The sequence below is a fragment of the Bidens hawaiensis genome, unplaced genomic scaffold (assembly GCF_021521415.1).
Source record: "Bidens hawaiensis isolate Kalapana, Puna unplaced genomic scaffold, B.hawaiensis_p1.1 tig00007454_1, whole genome shotgun sequence".
In the NCBI taxonomy this organism is placed as follows: Eukaryota; Viridiplantae; Streptophyta; class Magnoliopsida; order Asterales; family Asteraceae; genus Bidens; species Bidens hawaiensis.
The window spans coordinates 807,013-816,436 of record NW_027491521.1 but is presented as its reverse complement, the minus strand read 5'-3'; the positions used below and the strand labels follow the sequence as shown (position 1 = coordinate 816,436).

Below are 9,424 nucleotides of genomic sequence, written 5' to 3'. Positions count from 1 at the left end.
TTTTTGAATCTCGACAACGGTCGTGTATCCAGCAAACCCGATAGAAGGCTGATGGTTAACACTCCGCATTATGGGACATTTTTCTTTGCAGATGTAACTTTCCATTGAATAGCACTTTCCAACATGTAGTGAGTTGATTAGTGGTTCGATAATTTTTATCAAGAGCCAATTGGTCAAAGTGTTAAGGGCTGATGAGTTTTTGTTGCATTTTGGGTCAATAGCAAGGAAGTTCAGGTTCATTTGGTAATACTGTAATAGTCATTGTGATTAAAAGGATGTATTTTTAAAGAACAGATCAAGGTTGGCGCTGGCAATAGTGTGCAGTTGACTTTTGCTGCAGTCAACATTAGTCAAAATGCAGAATTGTTTTGCAACCAAGGGTAGTATTGGAAATAAAAGGTGATAATCAAACTGGCTTTGACAGATTACCAGCAAAAGAGAGTCGTGCATGACACGCTCAAATGCAGCTACAGCATGGACAGCACACGAGAGCTAATCCTGTTCCATTTTGCAGCCTAACGTATTATCCACATGACTACATATCATAATCATATGCAAAGAGAACTAAAAGTATCAATCCGAGGAATTACCAGTAGTTTCAAAGCCCTAGCTTTGGATTTCAGATGTGAATCGATAAGCATCAAAATTCAAAGCGGTGAAAGGTGGGTTTGAAATGGATGTTGATCTTGCGTGGCATATGGCATCACCATTAAGCTACAGGTGGACGGCGCAGGATAGCGGTTTGCGGCACCGACCTGTGATTTTAATCTATATCTATATAGTAATATGAATCACAAATTCACAATAATATAGTGAAGACAATTTGTCTTTGTTATGAAGGGGATCACCAAACATACATAATGCTCAAGCCAGTGAAATATGTCCACAATCATGTAAAAGTCAAACCTCAGTAATTATGAAGAAAATGCAGTTTCACTGGATCATATAACGAGACCTCATTATCATTAACATTAAGCAGTAAAAGCAAAAGGCAGCTAAAGTTACTCCACATAACACAGTTCAATATCACCCCAAATGGGATTCAAATCAACTTCATATTTCAAAAATAGCTATTGTCAATTGAAACATATGTATAAACTAACACCTAAAAAAGAGACTGCAAAAACACTCAAACCTTCATGCAACCATCTTTGTCACATCCGCTTAATGCATAATCCAACTGGACCAAAACTAGCATGATTCAACAAAGCTTGAACCATTTTCATCAACTGGTGCATCCATGCTGAACCATGACAATAACAAGGGTCAAATTAATCGAACCTAACCGTTAAATCATCCATGCTCATAAAGCCTAGATATGCTAACTTCCAAATTATCGCCAACTTCAAGACTATTAACTATTTGAGTCAAATCTACAAGACTAAAACCCGGAACCCTAAACCCTCTCTCCATCATCAAACACTTCATCCTAGCTACATCTTCCCACCGCCCCGCTACCGCATAGATTATAATAAGCAACACATGATACGAATCATTCGACGGGTTATCATCAATCAAAGCTTCTGCAATTTGTTCTCCTACAGTCACATCTCCTTTAAACCGACACGACCCTAGCAAACCAGCCCATGTTGATGATTGAGGTGACATATTAATGTCAACGGGCATACTCTTCAAAAAGTCAACCGCATCATTGACCAAACCGTGGCTAGCATACAGATTCGCCATGCACCAATAATGTGCAAAATTCGGTTTCACATTGAAAACAGTTGTCATTTCAAGAAAATGGCTTTTAGCTTCTGGCAACAAGCCTAATCGTGCACAAGCAGATAACACTCCCACGTAAGTCGCTTCATCTGGAGTTAACTCACCTAACTCCACCATCTGGTTATATAACCAAAGCCCGTGTTTTGCATTTCCGTATAATGATTGCCCTAAAATCATTGCATTCCAACAAACCAAATTCTTGATCAACATGTTATTGAAAATAACTTCACCAACATCTGGTATCCCACATTTACTGTACATATCGATTAGAGCCGTGCCAATAATTAAACTTACATCCACCGACATTCGGATCAAAGAACCGTGAACCGATCTTCCCTCTTTCAACCTACACGACCTACCACACGCAGTAACCACACTCACAACCGTCGTGTCATTCCACCTAACACCCGTCATAACCATATTCCTAAACAACTTCAACACGAGCCCGGGATTCTTACCATCCAAATAGCCCTTCATCATAGCATTCCAAGACACCACATTTCTCTCGGGCATTTCATCAAACAACCTATGAGCACAACCCATATCACCTCCTTTCACATACCCGTCCACCATAGAGTTCCACGACACCAAATCTCTCACAGACATTTCATGGAACACCTTCCAGGCGACATCAGTCAGCCCACAGCCAGCATACAAATGAATCAAAGCATTCTCCACATGCAAAACGTTATCAACGCCCACCTTCACAGCCTGCCCATGACACTCCTGACCTAATTTCAAATCCCTAGTTTTCATACACGAGCTAATTAAAGGCGGAAACGTAAAACTATTGGGTTTAAACAACACACCGTCTTGTTGAAGCATTTCAAAGTAAAAGCTCACAGCTTTATTAGGCAAAGAACAACACCCATAACCCTTGATTACAGTATTTACACAGAACGTGTCTGGGTAATCAATACATTTGAAAAGAAGCAGCGTGTAATCAATGTCGCAGAAATCCAACGAAAGCTTCAACACCCGGCCTGCAATTGATGGGTTTTGGATGAATCCTTGAGTTATGAAATGGGTTTGGATCTGGAAGAATCGGGTCGGGTTTTGGCATTTGTGTATGAGGTTTATTAATCGATCTTTGAAAGAGTAATCTGGTGCTGATTCAGAAGAATTGAAGTGGGTTCTTATCAGAAAGCCTTGAGTTCTTCCGTAGCGAATGAGCTCTCGCATGAAGGCTGTTGCCATTCATTTCCAGATCAGGGTTTAATGAAAGCTAATAATTTGGTATTCTTTGTTGCAGCCATGGCTTATTGTTCTTCTAGGTTTTGTGAGGAGTCCATTTCTTTTCTGTTTCTCATTAGGTTTGTGATAAAAATTAAAACTATTAATGACAACGAATTTTTAATATTGTCTATTCATAATATTAATGTTATATAGAAAAACTGGAGTGAACCCTTATAAATACAAAACCGTGATGGTGTAGCGGATAACACATAGAAAATCTCGTTTGATTATGCCAGTTTGATTGAACCAATCGAAGCATTTCAAATAAGGACAGTTCAAAGAAAGTTAATTGGGCCGGCTTTGTATCCGGTTTCGGATCCGAATAAGAATGCGACGCTCATAACCTTTACATCCTAACACCAAGACGCCTACGTCATACATAGAAATAAAGAAAAAAAATAAAATTAATTGTTTGATCTTGACTTTGTTAAAATAAGATGTCAGTTTTGAATCTCAAATACAATGTGATCATATTATTTTTTTTATCACACTTTCAATTCATTTCTTTAATTTAGGTCGTTTAAAAGTTCGTGGCTCAGTTTGAATTTTTACTCAGTAAATGCAAAAAAAAGTTAGCTTGATATTGGCATGTGTACAAACGAGCCAAGCCAGTACAATCTGTAAACAAGCCAAGTCTCTAAGCCAAGGTGAGTTTGGCTCGGCACATGTCTCACTCATTAATTGGCTTGTTGGTTCCCACGTTTGGAATGACTAATACACGCACACAAGATTACACACATTAATGTTGATTTGTTTATTGTTTTAACAACCTAATGGTGAACTAGCAATTATCACTCCTTAGAACTCGGTTATGCACTGAACACGAATTATAAATCATGTAAGTTTATAAATTATGTATTATGTGTATGTTAAAAAGATATATACATGCATTTTTAGTTTTATATAGTAACATGTGTTAAAAGTTAAAAAATAAAATAAAATGAGATGGCCCGAGCTTATCACGAGCCAAACTTAAGTTCAACATAAATGAATACTCGTCATGATAAATAAGTCAAGCCGAATTGGCTCATTTACAACCTTCCCTTAAGAGTCGGGTAAAGTACACTGCGGATGATATGCTTTTATATACCAAACCAATAAGTTTTGAAAATTAATTGCAAGAAAATATGGCCTTAAGCTATAAGTGTAATATTTATTCACACACATATATATATATACATATATAAAAGGGTGGTTCATACGAGAAGTAATATTACAGCGAGAAGTGTGAGAAGTGAATCTCATCCATTGATTTTGTTTGATCAATGGTCATTACTCAAAATTGCATTCTTATCATTTTAGTTTCACCATTTTATTAAACTTTAATACCAAAAGGGTATATTAATAATTTTGGTGTATCATCATTAAAAGCAAACATTCAACTCTAGTAAATTAAATTCCTCAATAAAAGCCACAATTAAATCTTTCTTATGGAAATCATTATTAGTCTACTATCATTTTCAAGGTTTACAAATGTTTCGTCTAATTCAGTGGGTAATGCATATATTGTTGATTTCAAGAGTTAACAGTGACGAAGTTTGTAATGAAAACCTCTTGGATCTCCATGAAGTGTAGGTATGTACGTACATACACACATACATACGTAGGTACGTAAGTACCTATGTCCATACGTATGTATGTCCCTACGTGCAAACGTACATACATGCCTACACACGGATGCACGTACGTTTTACGTCCAAACGAACCTATGTGTCTATGTGTGTACATCCCTACATGCGGATGTACCTACATGCCTACGTACATACACACACATACATACGTGGGTACGTGAGTTCCTACGTCCTTACGTGCGGACGTACCTACATGCCTATATACGTATGTGCTTACATCTCTACGTATATACGTACATTCATAAAGTGTATGATGCACATATGATTTCATATGTTGTGTAGATTTTTTTAATGATATAGTGCAATCTTTTTTAATATGTTATGTTTGATATGTGGGACAAACGTTAACATAATCCAGAACCTATGTAAAAAAAATTGTGATGTATCAGATTTCTTATTCAATAGATCGACATATTATCACATCATGCCCATACACTTAAAAAAGGTTAAATAAAAGAATGCTAATTTAATATAAATTAATATGTAACTTTATTTTAATTATTACATGCCATATATAATACAAACCATATTTTACTAATCATATATATATATATATATATATATATATATATAGGGTGGGGTTAAAAATAAGAAGTGGAATGTGTCTAAAAAGTGTAAGAAGTAATCTGGTGCGTTAGATATGTTGATCTAATGATGGATATTGAAATTGTGTTTATTGTGCGGTGTGTTTTATTAGATCTAATTGTGAAAACACACTTTTTAGGAAAAATCTACTTCTTATTTTAAGCTCTCTCTCTCATATATATAATGAGACAACCCGTATACATTAAGTTTGATACATATAGACCTTATACTACATATGTGCTTCAAAAACAAGTTAACGACAAATTGTCTATTAATGAGGTTAGGTTCGGGAGTGACATGAGAAAAAATGTTACAGGTTGAGAGTGTTTCGACTAATGAGTGAAAGTTATGAGTGTTAAAAATCAATATCTCAATTATTAATGAAAACATTATAATAAAAAGAATTTTTAAATTTTTAATAGTCTATTGATAATGTAAGTTGGGTGATTGGGTCTCATCTCATCTCTTGCATTATGGTGTGGTGTTAAAGATGTTTTTGGTAACTATCAAAGACAAAAATGGTAAAAGTTAAAAACAAATTAGTTGTTTAAGAAAAAAAAAGATAATATAACTCAGGCCCGGCTCCGAGAAAGCAAAAAAAAAATTTTGGGCCGAAGGCGAAATTTTTTTGGGCCTTAATTAAAAGAATTATTTTGTTGGTTTAAACAATTAAATTTTTATATAGATTTACTTAGTTATAATTTTGGTTGTGTAAAAATTTTTTTATATAAAAATAGAATTAAATATTTCTCAAATGAGACTTGAACCCATAACCTTTTGGTTGAGAATAATACCCCTTTTGCCACTAGACCAAGCTAGTGATCATAAAATTAGGTTTAAACATCAAATATTCATATTCTTTTTAAACAAAATAAATATATTTAAAAAAAAAGGTTTCGGGCCTAACGGGATGTCGGGCCTGTGGCCGTCGACCACCCTGCCGGCCGGCCCTGATGTAACTTGATGTAGGTTAAGAAATGAGAGATGAAATATGAATATTGGAAAACGTTTAAAGTGTGTTATGATGAGTGACTAGCAAATCAAGCAAACAGTAACTTCATGTGATGTTAGCTTCTGACTTATTACTTTCTTTTAACTTTTGACAACACACATTAGAAACACACAACACACAGATATGTGTTATGTTTGTGTAAGTATTGTCGTATGTAAGTATGTTTGTGTTCAAGATAATAATAATAATAAAAGAACCACTAGTGACTGTTTAGGTCACGAGGTGTCTAATGAGGACCTAGAAGTTAAAAGTATGCATACTTTTTATTGCATGACTCAACGTTTGATACAACAGGCAATCATGTGTGTATTCATCAATGGTGAATGCATTAAGAAATTACGGATACCATTCTCCTGAAGCTTATGATTGAAAATATGAGAAAGTGATCGCTCCTCTCCTAATTGATTAGAGCATCACTAGTGAATGAGGTTGTGGGCGTCTATGACCCAAGTGGCTAACGGTCTATGGATGGAGATGTGAGAATAAGGTTTGTACGTGATGATGAGCGCTCATAGACAATATATGCGAGAAGGACTAGAGGAAACAAAAGAAGATGTTCATAGTGAAGAAACACGTTCATGGAGGTAACCGGCATGCCATCGTTCATGTGTGTACAACTAATTTTCAACCTCCTACTAAAACACAAAAGCCTCTACTCAATAATCTACCCATTGACTACTACTTTGACCATAAAACTAGGACAAAAACCAGGTCGCACAAAAATTATAAACCTATGCATATTTATGATAAAACAAATCGATACTTGATTTTACTGGTATATATGGAATCTAACCACACCTCCTTCGTCGCTCCTCCCCTCTTTTTCGTCCAAACAACCCATTCAATGGAGCCTCATTTCCAGGGGCGAGCCTATACTGTCCGGAGGGTATTCACGGGAACCCCCGAACGGGGTCGTCTCGTGAGTAAGCCAAATAAGGTGAAGGCTCTGAGGCTTTGAGCCTCCAGTTTTATAGGGCCTCAATCTAAAATATAAGTTTGTATTATGGGTTTTTGAAAGCCGTTTTTTAGAATTAATAACTTAGTGATTAGCCACAAGTTGAGGAGGAACGTCACGTACCCATACATTATCACTGCATACAAGGTTGCAAAAGTCGTTAAGTGGACCCTAGGAGGCCAACTAGAGAGTTAGGTGTACTCGGAGTACTCAGGGAGTACTCGGACATGACAATTATAAAGAAAATTAATTTTGGATATTATATATATATGTCAAATATCATTAGTTTACTAATATTTATAATAAAATAGGTGAATATCAGTATAATTGAGAGAAATGTATTTTTAAATAATAAATTATTCTAAAAGTTGTTAACCATTATTTAAAAAATGATAATTTTTTCTTTTATATAATAGAAATACGTATTATGTTTTATTTTTTTAAGTCAAAATCGGCTCAAATTCACCGATTAGATGCGATTCTGACTAAGGTTGACCACTTTTAATCGATTCTTAATAAGTAGGCGGAGTTAAAGTAACTCTCCTAGGCGGCATACCTTGTAGCGATTACTCATGGAGTACTCGGCCTTATAAACCTACTTTTACAACATTGACGGCATATAATCCATATTCTATAATTCATGGATACCCTCTAGCTATACACACAAAAAAAAGACCTCAACATTTTAGTTAATTTTAGGCCTCCGAAATCATTGAGCCATCATGCCCCGAATGTTAAAATTATCGTGTAATGCTATATAGAAAAACTGGAGTGAACCGCAATGGTATAGCGAATAACACAAGAGATAAATGAATATGTGGTCCCGGGTTCGATTCTCCTATGGCATAGAAAATCTCGTCTGATCATGCAAGTTCGATTCAATAAGTCGGAGCATTTCAAATAAGCACGGTTCAAAGAAAGTTAATTGGACCGGCTTATGTACCCGGTTCCGGATCCGAATAAGAATGCGACACTGATAAACTTTACATTCTACAACCAAGACGCCTACGTCATACATAGAAATAAAGAAGCAAAAAATAAAATTGATTGTTTGATTTTGACTTTGTTAATATAAGATGCCAGTCTTTGAATCTCAAATACAACGTGACCATATTATTATTTTTATCACCCTTTCTATTCATTTCTTTATAACATGTTTTTAATGTAGGTCGTTTAAAAGTTTTATGACTTGGCTTGAATTTTTACTCTAAGCCAAGGTGAGTTTGGCTCGACACATGTCTCACTCATTAATTGGCTTGTTGGTTCCCACGTTTGAAACGACTAATACACACACACAAGATGTGTCATTTTACACAATAATGTTGGTTTGTTTATTGTTTTAACAACCTAAGACCATGTGTAGCCAAAACGCCTCACTCTTAGGCATTTTGCGCCATGTGGCATGTAACACCACGTAATTTACCCTCATAGGATTAAGCTAAATATACTAACTTTTATAAAGTTTAGGGACTAAAACTGAATATTCTGAAAACTTCACCCATCGCGATACGCGACGGGACAAACATAAGCCCATCGCGTAGCGCGATGGCCTTGCACACAAATCAAAATCTGGGCGGATTAGCGATACACGATGGCTCAACCCATAAGACCGCGTAGCACGATGACTAGGTTAAGTAACCGTGGACACGTGTCCAACCACGTGTCAACACGTGGCACGATATGACAGGCCACGTGTCACAACCAGATAAGGTGGTGTCACGGAAAACGCCTATAAAAGGGGGTGACGGGTTCGAGGTCTTCTCATCCCAAAATCACACTCCATTTCACATAGTTAAGTTAGAGGGGCGTGCCCGGTTGCCGTAAGAAGCCGACGTGCCATTTCCTGGAAGTTTGTGCAAGTAACGAAGTCTTAATCAAGTTAGCAATCATATAAGCGAGTAGATCAAGATCCTACCGTCAAGTTTTCTTAGTATTATCATTCCAAATATCCATACTAAGGTAGGAGTTATGTTTAAGTTATTCATATTATAACTTAGATATCAATCGAGGCTATGACCTTTAACCTTGAACGTATTTTGTAAACATTCTATAAACATTCATAAACGAGTTTTCATAAACGTTACTTCATAGCAAAGTAATGTTAACAAAAGATATATTTTGACGGGCATGTAGTAAACTATTAGGGTAATATCACTAGTAGTAAGTTTCTTGCTTAAGGAAAAGTAATTCGTACAAATCCCAATCAACCGAGGGACCCGTTTACTTACCTAGAGAAACTTACCTACGTGTTATAACCTATTAAGCCAAAGCATGTTATAT

General features: G+C 36.0%; 1 pseudogene; it reads right to left on the bottom strand.

Annotated features, from left to right (window-relative positions):
- Positions 1–992: 992 nt before the first annotated feature.
- Positions 993–3,031, bottom strand: LOC143635344 (pentatricopeptide repeat-containing protein At3g51320 pseudogene; annotated as a pseudogene).
- Between the last annotated feature and the right edge of the window lie 6,393 nt (positions 3,032–9,424).